This window comes from Falco rusticolus, chromosome 2, assembly GCF_015220075.1.
Source record: "Falco rusticolus isolate bFalRus1 chromosome 2, bFalRus1.pri, whole genome shotgun sequence".
Lineage (NCBI taxonomy): Eukaryota > Metazoa > Chordata > Aves > Falconiformes > Falconidae > Falco > Falco rusticolus.
The window spans coordinates 32,726,444-32,739,001 of NC_051188.1; the positions used below are offsets into that span (position 1 = coordinate 32,726,444).

Here is a 12,558-nt window from a genome sequence, read left to right on the forward strand (position 1 = left end):
CATCTGAACAATATCTTAAATATTAACTAGAATTTGTATTTCATGTGTAGATTTCCCAAATCATTGTACTGATCAGGAACTTCTGCCAGCTGCTTCAGTGCTTTGAGCACTATTCTTGATATAACAGCCTCCTTCATTCTCATTCTTTTCCTATAGTAACAAAGTAAGAAGAAACCCAAGTTTTGCTTTCCAATGCTCTTTATGATCAGCTCTGGGTATGGACTCAATTTGTGCTGCTGTTGGCACTGTAAAAAACCCATATGATAATGCAAAGTGGCTTTTTTGTTAGTAGAGCCAGTGTTTGTTGGTCCTGATAAAAGCATTCTCCTTCAGGCTGTTGTTTTCTCTAGACTTACTGCTGCTACTGTGTCTCAGGCAGACTTCATGGTCTTAATACTGAAATGGCTCTTTGCTGAGGGAGTTACTCACAAAGGTGATAGATACATCACAGTTTTTCCTGCCATGTGCATGTGCACTTCCTTCCTGGTATCTCTACCAGATAAGGATGAAGTAAGGAGGGTCAGGGGAGACCTTATCACTCTCTGCAACTACCTGAAAGGAGGTTGTAGTGAGGTGGGTGTTAGTTTCTTCTCCCATGTAGAGGTGATAGGACAAGAAGAAATGTCTTCAAGTTGTGCCAGGAGAGGTTTAGATTGGATATTAGGAAAATTTTCTTTTCTGAAGGGATCATCAAGCAGTGGAACAGGCTGTCCAGGGAAGTGGTGGAGTCACCATCCCTGGAGGTATTTAAAAGACATGTAGATGTGGTGCTTAGGGACATGGTTTAGTGGTGGACTTGGCAGTGTTAGGTTAACGGCTGGACCTAATAATCTTCAAGGTCTTTTCTAACCTAAATGATTCTGTGATTCTATGTGGAGGGATCTGGGACTGTTCAGATGAAGAGAAGGTCATTGGGGGATCTTACTGCTGTCTATGACTACCTACTGGGAGGCAATAGATGAGTCAGAGCCAGACTCTTTCCACTGAGTACATGGTGAAAGAAGAAGAAGAAGCAACAGATGCAATTTGGAACATATGAAATTCTGATTTTACATATTTAAGGGAAAAAAATTCACCATGGGTGGGATCAAACACTGACATGAATTGCCCAGAGATGTTGTGGAATCTCCATCCTCAAAGATACTCAAAACTTGACTGGACAAGACCCTGAGCAACCTGCGTGTTGGACCAGATGACCCCCAAGTGTCCTTTCTGGTTTAAATAATTCTATGACAACCTTATCCTCAGAGGGAGACAGTAGATTATATGGGTAGGTTTGGAGGTCTAGGTGGGCAACTCTGGGAATCAGTCTCCAGAGAAATAGGATTTGGGGGGTGGGAAGGGTGGGTGGGGGAGGGGATATCGAATCACAGAATCATAGAACAGCCCAGGTTGGAAGAGACCTCAAAAGAACATCTGTCCAACCTTTTGTGGGAAAGGAAGCCTAGATGTGATTATCTAGCACCCTGTCCAATTGCATCTTGAAAACCTCCATTGATGGGGACTCTATCACATCCTTGGGGAGGTTGTTACAGTGGTTGATTGTTCTCACTGCAAAAAAAAAATATTCCTTATATCAAGATGAAACCTCTACTGGTGCAACTCGTACCTGTTGCCCTTTGTCTTTTCCATGTGGCTCCTCATGAAGAGAGAGCCTCCATCCTCATTGTAGCCACCCTTTAAGTACTGGAATACTGCCCTGAGCCTCCTCTTCTCCAGGGTGAAGAGGGGCAATGGCTAAATAAAATTCCCCTCCAGAGTTTCGTAAACAGTGCACTGGAGGAGAGGAGAGCAAGATGGTTTGCAGGAAGGTGAAGGACAACCCCCTGAACTCTAGCCAGTTCATCTTCGATTTTTCTTTTCTATTTTTGGAGGAATTGGAGAGGAACTGGGCACAGAATACAACTACTGACCTGTGGTTTGTCCAGGACACAGAGAACAGACAAATGATGTAGAGTGCTGGTTGACTCCTGTCCCCCTACATCAGGGCAGTAAGCAAGATCCTGAACAAGGAGCTCACAGCTAAGCAGGGCTGCCTAGTCCTTTGCTCCCTGCCCCTCTGCCTTCCTGCCTGCCTTCAGTCTTTAGCAACACCTAGGCAGCACAGCAAAGAGGCTGGGGAGTATCATTGCATTAGCCCTTATTAAAGGCTGTTAGCATTGTGTGCTGTGACATGTACCTGGTACGTAGTACTTTTTCCTTAGGTTGCATGTTATCATCTTGGATGGATGTGAGCCAGTTTCCAGATCCTGCCCTTCCTCATTCCCTCCTGCTTGTCCAAAATCCAGCTGTATTCAGCAAGTGCAAAAGCACTGACCTACAGAGCCCATGACAGCCAGCTGCAGTTCCCTAGCCCCTTTCTTTCCTGTTTCCCTTGCTCATTTTTCAATTGAAGCAGTTCCGCTCTTTCTGATGCTCAAAACGGGAACCGTGCTTCTCAGTGCAGAAGCTTTCTGCCCCTGCCATTAGTCACGCAAGGAGTTCATGAGCCAGCTGCACCAGCTTAGGAAAAGAATAACTTGTACCATAAACGTGTGCAGTGAGAGCCAGATAGTCCATAATTCAGTTTTCAAGTCTATAACATGTTTTGCTCAAACAAATAACTAATTCTGTTCACCATTTCAAGTTTGTTACGAGCAGTGATCTCAGTAAGGCACTGTTCAGCAGCATATATCCTAAGAAGTCTTTATTTATGAGTACAAATCTTACTGTGGCATCCTCTGATCAGTAAAACAGATCTTTTGCTGTCAGGTCAGATGTTCTCCATGTCACAGCTGCCTGGGGAAAGGCAAACAAAAGCATTGGACTGCCCGTATGAATATTCACTTCCCTTCCTTGTACAGCAAATTGTTCCCAAATTGCTGTTCACTGATACCTTTGCCCCATGACACCCTACCCACAACAGGTTCCTGGACCAAAGAGTCACAAAGAAGTCAGCCATACAGTCTGGATTGCTCTGTGTAGTAAACAAAAGGCTAGCTTCCATCCTCTGCACGCTGGAGGAGCTGGAGAGAAGCTACAAATTACCAGATTTTGTGCTTGGAAAGTCAGTAGGAGAAGAGGAAAAGGGACCTGCCATGTGCAGAGATTTCCAAAAATGGAAACAGGCTCTGTACCTGGCATTGCAGTATTCCAAGTGAAAAAGTTACGTACTTTCTGCAATGAAAAACTGATCAATAAAGAGCACCTGTAGTTTTCTTGCCTTTTGGCTATCATACATGAAAAGTCCAGAGTCATCAGGACACCGCTGTTTACTATTTCCCAGCATCTGGCAAAGCTGAGTATGAACAAGTTGTGACCTAGGAATTTCTGGAAATTAAGAGAGAAATGTTTTTTGTTTGATTGTTTGTTTTTTTTTCTCCTCTGGAAATTTTTTCCAAAAAAGTAAATAGGACAGTAAAGGGATATTCCCTTCACTATCATGATACTGGTGAATAAAGATATACTAGGACCAAGAGTCTGGAAACAAAGGGACATGCTATGATAGAGTGTAACTTTGCTATGTGAATTAAAAGCAGATAGCAGAGAGCTACCTACAAGTGAGCAACTCTCATAGATAGCTCTTTGCTATCTACTTTTAATCTCCGTCAAGCCTAAGGGAACAGCGGTCCAAGGCATCAAGTGTCCCTGCATACTCCAAGCCAAGTGCTGGCTTGTTGGGGGGCTGGGAATCGCAGGGGTGGAAAAGACAGGCTGCCAAGCTGGTCACGCTGATTGAAGCAATTTTGCAATGAGCCAAGAGTTAAACCTTGAGAACCTGTGTCAAACAACCACCCTTTTGTAGTTCATGTGGTTTTTTATGCATTTGTACTGTTAAAAAATAAGTCTTATTTGGAAATAGGTCTTAATTTTCAAAGCTTTTAAATTTCCCTTTTTACGTACTATTCTTGCACAGCATAGCTCGTCTGCTGCTTATCACACAGGCATCATCTGCTGCTTTTAAAATGTACTGTAAGCTGTAAGACTTGCATAACAAATGCTACATTAAGATAATCAATCTCTTAGACCAGTAGGTCATGGCACGGAAACTGCCTGTTCATGAAAGCACAAGTTCCTCAGCTTTAGAAACCCATGAAAGCACGCAAATCACTCAAAACAAACCCACAGAGAAATAACCTCCCCTTCCCCACTGCTGCCCTGTGGTGGGAAAGACCTTTTGCTATCCCTGATTTCCCCCCAGAGTGAAATCTCATCCACCATTCAATACAAAATTAATAAAGGTATATAGAGCATGTTGAGCAAACACTGACATATCCCCAACGGTGAATTTACTTCCCTCCCATTCTGTTTAAAATTAATAAAGGAAAACAGAGCACACAAAACCGATGTGGGAGAGTGTAAAGGCCCACATATACAGCTCGCCAAGGCTTGGCACTGAAAGGGAGCTGCCACGCTGGAGTAAGCAGCTCTAAGCATTAGGCAAAGCGCACATCGGAAATGCCGGTTCCCTTTCTTGGCCAGGTTCAGGAGGGCTCCCTGGCAGCGTGCCTGGTGGTTTTGTCACTCGAGAGTGGGCATCACCTGGATTATTTGTTGTGTTTGCAATGTTACTGTGCCATCCTCTTCCTCCTACAGGTGATGTGTAAGATAAAAGATACTGTTACAATGGGAGGCTTGCTTGGCGGCACTCTGCCTTCCGCTTGCCTTCTGCCCTTTGCTCTCCTGAAGGCAACACTCCACTGTCATCAGCGTGCAGTGATGGGACTGTAAAAATGCTCTGTGAGCTGAATAGCCAGCTAAAGGCTTTGTCAGCTATGGTGAGAGTCCAGGGACTGCCAGAGCAAGGGAACACAGATACTATGAATGTCCGTGGCATTAGTCCCCTTCAACAAATTCCCCTGTTTTAGTATAGAAAATAGACGAGAGTCCCCAAATACCACCTGGGATAAATCTACCTGAACGGTTACCCAGCCCTCAGGTACCTCTTTATGAACTGGGAGACCTGGCACAAATATCAGTTACTGGGAAGATGGGCTCTAGCAGTTGTCCTATAGCAATTAAGAATAATCCTTTATACTCATAGTATCAATAACCTCCTCTTGACTGGCACATACTACATCTGTACCCTTCAGGGCCATGCAGACCTCCTCCACAAGTGTCAGGCATCGATCTGGCTGCAGAAACTTCCTACAAGCAATCAGGAGCAGTTGGAAACGGTCAGTTTTCAAAATGGTTATGACCACACGTTTCTGAAGAGATAAGAGTTGTCTTGTATTGCATTGCCGGCTTGAGGTTAAGGTTTCCTTTATCACTCTGATGTTCTGCAGACACCGCCGGTTACCCCCAGGTTTGCAGCGCTAGCTTCTCCCACCAGTTAATGCGTATTTTATGAGCCTAGAGATGCTGCTGCGGAGAGTGGAGCTGTGCCAAGAAGAGTTGTTCCTGCTTGTCTTCATCCTTGGGGTTTTTTTTTGTTTGTTTGTTTTTTCCCTATACTTGCAGCAGCTGAAGGAGGGGAATACTGTACCTGTGGCAAGAAAAAGCAGCCCAACCTGCTGTGTAGCGTGGTGGCTTGTGTGCAAATGTATAACTGCCTGGGAGCAATGTGTCAACCGTGTGTCTTAGGCTCCTCATATAACAACTCTTCACATTGCTTCTAAGAGATCCTAACCAGTCTGTGGCGGTCTGTCACAGGTCTTCAAATGGTACTGGCTGCCCCTAAAGTGGCATCTATTTGGGGACTGGTTTGCAAAGACTCTGGATCTGGAGGTTTTCAAGTTTGATCCTCCAGGTGGGATCAAATCAGTTGCTAGGCATCCATCCCCTTGTGCCCTGTGGGACAGACCCACAGCGTCTTCCGTCTTCCACCTCAGTGGGCCCTAGGTGTGTGGCCAAGCCACTAAGCCACAAATTTCAGAAGTGTATTTTGTTAGCAATGCCTTATAGCTAACTTAAAGTTGAACTGTTCATTTGGAGGAGGTGACTATGTTTTAGGTAGGATGAAGCTGTTACAACAAAACATCTTCCTTCCATGAAAATCCCTTCCTGTAGGCGGGTCTTTAGTCATCTTTGTAACCTTTGTCATCCTCTCCTCCCTGGGGAGTCTTCTCTGTGACCTTTGCTATTCTACCAAGGCATCTAATAAATTATTATTCTTTTAAATGGCACTTAGGCTGTCGTGGTGGCTGCTAGCCTTGAAGATTTGCAGTCTACCCTGTAATTTTGAGAGGGGAAAAAAATATGGTTAAGTGACAGAAGAAATATTGTACTTCACGATAAAACTACTTTTGTGTTTCGTTTTCTTCTCAAGTCATTCATATCCCTGTCAATAACCTCATTCAGGTCAAGGGCTTGAGGCAGAGAATGGGCATAGTATTTTTGGTCAGACTGATGCATCTGAATATTACAAACATCATCTGTAAATTTGAAATTGGAATGAGCATAGTGTTAAATCCTCAGGCAAATAATATTAAGGCATAATAGATTACTGAAGTTTGCATTTCTTTTGGCAATTCCAACCAAGGCTCTTTTGGCTTGTTATTCCAGACTAATAAACCCACTCACACAAAGGGAGGTGCTCTTTATGGTTGCAGATTGGATCCCAGATTCTATAAACTTCATAGGAAATTCTGCAGGCCAAGTAGTTGAAATAATAAAGAAAAAATTAATCAGACACACATTAAATGTGAAGCATGGAAGAAAACATCTGCAGCACTCAGTGGACGTCTGGGTAACATACTTGCAGTGCTGTTTTGCCAGCTTACATCTGGAGTGGTTCATCAGAAGAGAACAGATGCTAGTGTGAAATAGGTCATCATAGCAGCAGGGCATCAGAACAGAGACATTTCTTTTTTTCTTGCAGTAACAGCTATTTCTTTTTATTCACACCAATTATGAAAATGTTAACCAAGTCTGAAATGTGAATGCATGTATTGTGACAAGCCAGTACTCTTAAAGGGCATCAAGGTAAAAACTAACCTAATGAGGAGGCATCAGAGAAGCAGTCCTTTTGCAGTACACGCCGAGTATCCTTTAACAGATGTAGTGACTATTTTTTGTTAAAATTATGACTTTTCTCCCCTTTATTTTTGTATTTTAATAGAGCTGTTACTGAATGCCTTCTTGGTGGCAAATACCCAGAAGTGGAGATGCTAATTCATGGGAGTTTCATCAGTCATTTCAAAGGAGAGGTCACATAGATAAGAAAAATGAACAGTACGCAGTATGTGAAGCAGTGACATTCAATGAGTCCTTGTCACTAGCAGCCATTAGCATGCAAGCCTGCTGTTATGTTTCAGTGCTTTATGTGCTTTTCTTGACCAGGCAGGGAGCCTTCGGAGCACTGTAGCAGTTAATACCGTGCAAGTTATTGTTTCTTTCTTGAACGCCTTATATTTTTAGTACCATTTAGATGCTTCTCTGTCCCTTCGTGCATCTAAAATTTTAAAGAGAATCAAAGAATGCATAATTTATATCTGTCCCAGAGGTAATGGAGTGACTCAATGATATCTGTGAAGGGGATGATTTTAAATTTCATGTCTTATGCAAGAGGTGATTTTTGTATGAAAACTGCAAAAATTGGCCTCGGGGATACCCAGATAATTATCCTTACAACAACGGGTGTAGATTCCAGGGGGATTAGAGCAGAAAGCTTTAGTGTCTTGTGTATCATCATCCCTTGTGTATCATGGTTGTCATAATCAAAAACATAGCAACTAAGAGATCTCGGGGAATATAACTTGTATTTTGACTTGGAATAGCACATGCAGGAGGCGTGAGAAGACAGGTTTGCTTTGACTCTGTTGAAGAATTCATGCAAGACATGATACATTTGTTTACTGCTGAAATTCTTTCCTTCGGTTAAGGAAAAAACAATTGTTTACTGATGTGGGGCAGAACCCATCAGTACATGCTTTGTCACACAGCACATTTTCACTAGACTACTTCTGGTTTCATTTACCAAAAGTCTAGAAGTGCCATGGCTAGAAATAAATGCCTCTTTCTTTGATAGGCTGTATGTTTGAAAATGCACTTTAAGGTCTGTATTACAGACAGTTCAAAGGGAATATAAATCGGTGCAGTATTTTCTCTCTTTTTTCTTTTTTTGCCATTTCAGTCCCACATATTCATTGCATTTTTATCAGGGCTGTTTTCAATAACATGTCTTTAAAAACAGATTACCATTTTGTATTTTATGTAACTTGGACTTTGTTATATTGAAATAATTGTTATGATCTTCCTGCTTCCATAGTTAAAATGTTTAACATCCTCTGAACCAATTCTACACTGACTTTCTGCATTGTGTATCCAAGGAGACAACTGATCTTATTTGCTTTTCCTTTAGAAACTCTCTAGTTTTAACTATTCTTTCCACTTCTTGCAGGATTGGCCATGAGAATTTGTAACGTTCCTTTGGAAATCCCATGATGGGGCTGCTGAGAAGTTACCTACCTTCGTACAGGTCTGTAAACTCTTCTGCATTCTGATTATTTCAGCATGTAGACTTCTGTGCTGAGTTGGGTTTGGTTTTTTTTTTTGTCTTGAACACATGCAAACCAAATTAAAATATAATTTTATTTTACAGCAAGTGTTGTGGAAAATTATTTTTGTTTCTTGCAAAGTGTTTAGGACATAACTGTATTCTGTTACTGTTGTAAAAATGCAGAGTAACCCATTCATCTTTCCTTTGAAGTGAGTTATTGCAGTTTATACAGTTGAACTGCAGAAAGAAATTGGGCCTGTAAGTCATTTTCACCTCACCACTATGTCTTTCAGTATGTGTTGAAACTGTATTTTCCTAAAAGGCCCTGCAATCGATTGCTTCCACCCAGGTTGCTAATATGTGAGTGGCTGTCCCACAGCTGTAACTGTGGATGTTTCGAGAAGCACACTTAGCAAAGGGTCAGCAGAATTACTGGGGCTTTCAGGTCAGGAGGAGCTCAGGTTCATGGAAAGTTTAAGAAAATTAAAAAAAAAAAAAAGTTGATATTTAAGAGACTATAAAGAGCAGAATAATAATGGCTTGACTCCTGTAGTGTCAGCATGGCCAGGAGCAGTGAGGAACCTGTAGCTAATGTTTTGTCCTTGTCAGCTAGAACGATAGTGTTATAAGCACTGTGGCCTATGATCACAATGATTTAGAGAGTAGAAAACACTCCCCTGCATTTCAATATGTTTTTCTATGCAGCTATATAACAGAGAAAAATTTGATTTCTTACTGCTTTCAAAAGTAGTACTGAACAGCATTTTTATAGAAATCTGCTCAGAAAAACCAGTGGGAATCAACTTTTCCATCTAGGTCATCATATCTTGCTACTGGATCACACTTAGGGTCTGTGGGAGTTGTATCAAGCCCTGAATAACAATTGTCAAAAATGTTCATGTTTGGAATATGTTCTTTCATTTGCTTGGTTTACCTGAAAGCACTTTGGGTATTACTGCTTTTCTTGTTATTTCTGTAGTCACTTACTATTCCATTAGTCTATAGGAATTCTGCAGGGAAAGTGGTTTGTAAACCTTAAACAAAAACAAAACCAGGTGGATTTAGGGGATGAGAGGTATCTGATACAACTTCTAATTTGTTCTTGGAAATTATTATGGTTTGGTAATGCCTTTTAAAGCCAACCCAGCTCCAAAATGCTTTAGGAGCTCTTTGAAACTAGATGTAAACCTCACACAAGGCTACAGCTTCTGTAATGAGCAAAAGCCCTAGATCAGACTGGTTGAGATACTGCAGATACAGATCTGATCTTGATGCCTCGGGCCTATGTTCAGTGAAAGCTCTGTGTTCAATAATAAGTAGCTTTTCAGAATAATTGCACAACTGTTGAATGATCTGTGTCATGCTAAAGCTTTGACTGCACTGTTTCTTTCTTTAATGATGATATCCCTTAGGGTAAAATTTGTGGGTTTTCTTGGGGGGTGGGGAGGGGGAGAAAGAAGTGCAAACTGTGAAAGACATTTAGGATAATGGGAAAACCCGGAAAACTTGTTGCACATGTTGCAACGTTTGGGTTGTAAATCCTTTACTAGCAGCAGAAGCTTTATAAAATCTTTCATTCCAGACCTGCCTGTAAGCGTTTGAATCATGGCTCACCAAAGACTTCCAAGAGCTACTGCTAAATTTGCTGAAGCAAAGTGTGGTTGAGCTGGTGTTCTAATGAATTTGATACAACTGCAGTCAACAGCTGCTATACAAAGAAGGCTTAGGCAAGTCATTTGCCTATAACATTTTAAAAGTTTCCTTGTTTACAAGTCTGATTCCTGAAGAATAATGGCTTTGTGATATTCATAAAAATTAGTATTGTGCCATTTAAAATGAGGATAAATATAATATTAATTTTTATATGTACATATTAGATAGATGTATACCAAGCGGCATAAAGTAGTTTGGGTATGGCTGTGCTGCACCTTCATTATAATGCAGAAGCAAGGGAAAACCAATTAAATTAAAAGCCAAGACATTTCTACTGAAAAGGAAATAGAAGATGTAATTTCACCTTGGAAAGTATTGCCCCGAGGTATTATCAAAAGGTATTGCATTGAACCTTTGCAAGAAATAGATATTTACATCAATAAGGATGCCATCACAGATATATTTTTTATATTACACAGTAATAAAGCAATTACACAGCGTTGCCTGACTGAAGGCTGAACTCACCAATCCTCAGCTTGGGGTTTGGGTGAAGCTTCTTCTGCAGCTGTGTAGGTATCTCTTATACCACTTCTCTGTAGCAACTGGTATTGACATTGGAGGAAAACAGGATACTGATCTAGCCACATAATTAGTTTAATCCAGGTCAGCTTTTTCCATTTATCCCATGTCTTTCACTGCAAATTTCATGTATTTTTTTCTCCTCATAGTATCTCCTTCTCTTGCACAGTTCCTGTTTTCTTAATCTCTCCTTTATTTCCTGCCTACAATCTCTTGCCCATTCTCCAGAGAAGCTTCCTTTTCCCTGACATGCTTGTTGCTTGCTCTTGCTTTTTTTTTGAGTTTTATTCATTTATTACTAGAGTTTCTTATTTTTTTTCTATTTGGGTCATTAAAGGCTGTATCTCTCCAAACACCTTTTGGGGTGTCCTCAAACCTTTACCCTTGGCACCCCTACAGTGAAACAAGTATCTTTGTTTTAGGGGGAAGCGAGAGAACGAAAACCAATGAAAATAGTTCATGGCTGCTGCATGGGATGGGAAGCTCCCTTCCTATCTCCTGGGGCTGGGCTCCCCTGCTCTGTCCTGTTACAGCCTTCTGGGCACAGGTCAGCTGGGGTTGGCTTCTGCTGGGGGGGGGGCGGTGGGTTGGTGGAAGGAGTGCTACTCCATTGTCTTGCTGCTTCTTCAGTAATGAAAACACAACTGGCAAAATACTGATCTGTCAAAAGTCATGGAGGGGGAGAGTGAGAAAGGAAGGGTAGAGCCTAAGGAGGGCACTTTTCCATGCAAGCATGTAAACATGGAAACCATACCTTTGATCTCCATACCGGTGCTGCACGTGGACTTGGAGAGCCTTGAAGCCACTGTATTAGATACATATACCTGCCTTAAAGCCATGCTGCCGGCAGCCAAAGCCTCCATGTCACCAGGCTTTGCTCACAGCTCAGCTGTCCTGCCAGAGGCTGCGAGGGTGATGAAGTGGCTGCCCTCACACCATGTGTGGAGGTTTGAAAAGAGGAGGCGAGGGGAGCTGATGTACAAACCAGAACGGTGGAGGAGCATGTTCTCTTTCTGCAGCTTATATGCAAACTACCTGCCAACAAAAAGGCAGAAAGGAAAGGGGATGTTACTAGCTGGGAATGTGCCATGTGTGCATTTGATGCATATACTTGAGTTATTGAACAGATGGAAACCAAATAGCCTGGTAGCTGGAAAAAATCTGTAAACTAGATGCTCAAAGTAAATATGGCAGAATAAAATGGGAGGGTGAGGGAAGTAAATCTCACAAAGCTGCCATGGAGGGTCAGTTGCATTTCAGTAGAACAGAAATTAAAAGAAGACTGTGAGTTTGTAAAGACTATTGTGTCAAAATTGGGGGTTGTATGTGGCAGCTAGTATAAACACATGTATCTATTTTTTATTTTTGAATGATGGTTCAGAGGGTCTGTGACTATCTGGCTTTGTTTTTTTTTTTATTGCACACAGCAAGGCAAGAAGCAAGTGATTATTAGAAAAAATAAAATTACAGTTTGCTCACTTGAGTAAGAGCTGCAGCCAGAGCAGGTGTTCTGCAAGAGACTGAAATAAATATGGATGCAGGGAAAACAAACCAACCAACCCAGACAGCAGATTTGCCTTCCATTGGCTTTTATGTTGTGAGTTCTTTCCAAGAAACTTTTAGGAATGGTGGCAAGTGCTTCCTCTGCTGGAGGAACAGCCCAGAAACATTCTTAAATACTTCCCCGTGGTTTAATCATAGCTGCTCCCCAGAAGAATGGGAAAATGGCTGAGAGACTCCTGCAAGCTATGCAAGGTGTCCATAGACTCAGATCAGGACTAAGGCTCTTTACTAGCCTCACTCTTGTGCCCATCATCTTCTGTTTCAAAGTGACAGTTAGATAATGATCTTTCCTGATCTTCACTTCTGGGGCACTACATAAACAGAAATGTGAGATCTTTAGT

The 12,558-nt window shown here is 41.8% G+C and overlaps 1 protein-coding gene across 1 annotated transcript in view; it reads left to right on the forward strand.

Annotated features, from left to right (window-relative positions):
* Positions 1-12,558, forward strand: part of ENOX1 (ecto-NOX disulfide-thiol exchanger 1) — a 369,827-nt gene that overhangs the window by 105,596 nt on the left and 251,673 nt on the right. The window contains exon 3 of the mRNA XM_037378075.1: positions 8,324-8,401. The gene's annotated coding sequence lies outside the window, so the exon portion shown is untranslated. The remainder of the gene's footprint in view (positions 1-8,323; positions 8,402-12,558) is intronic.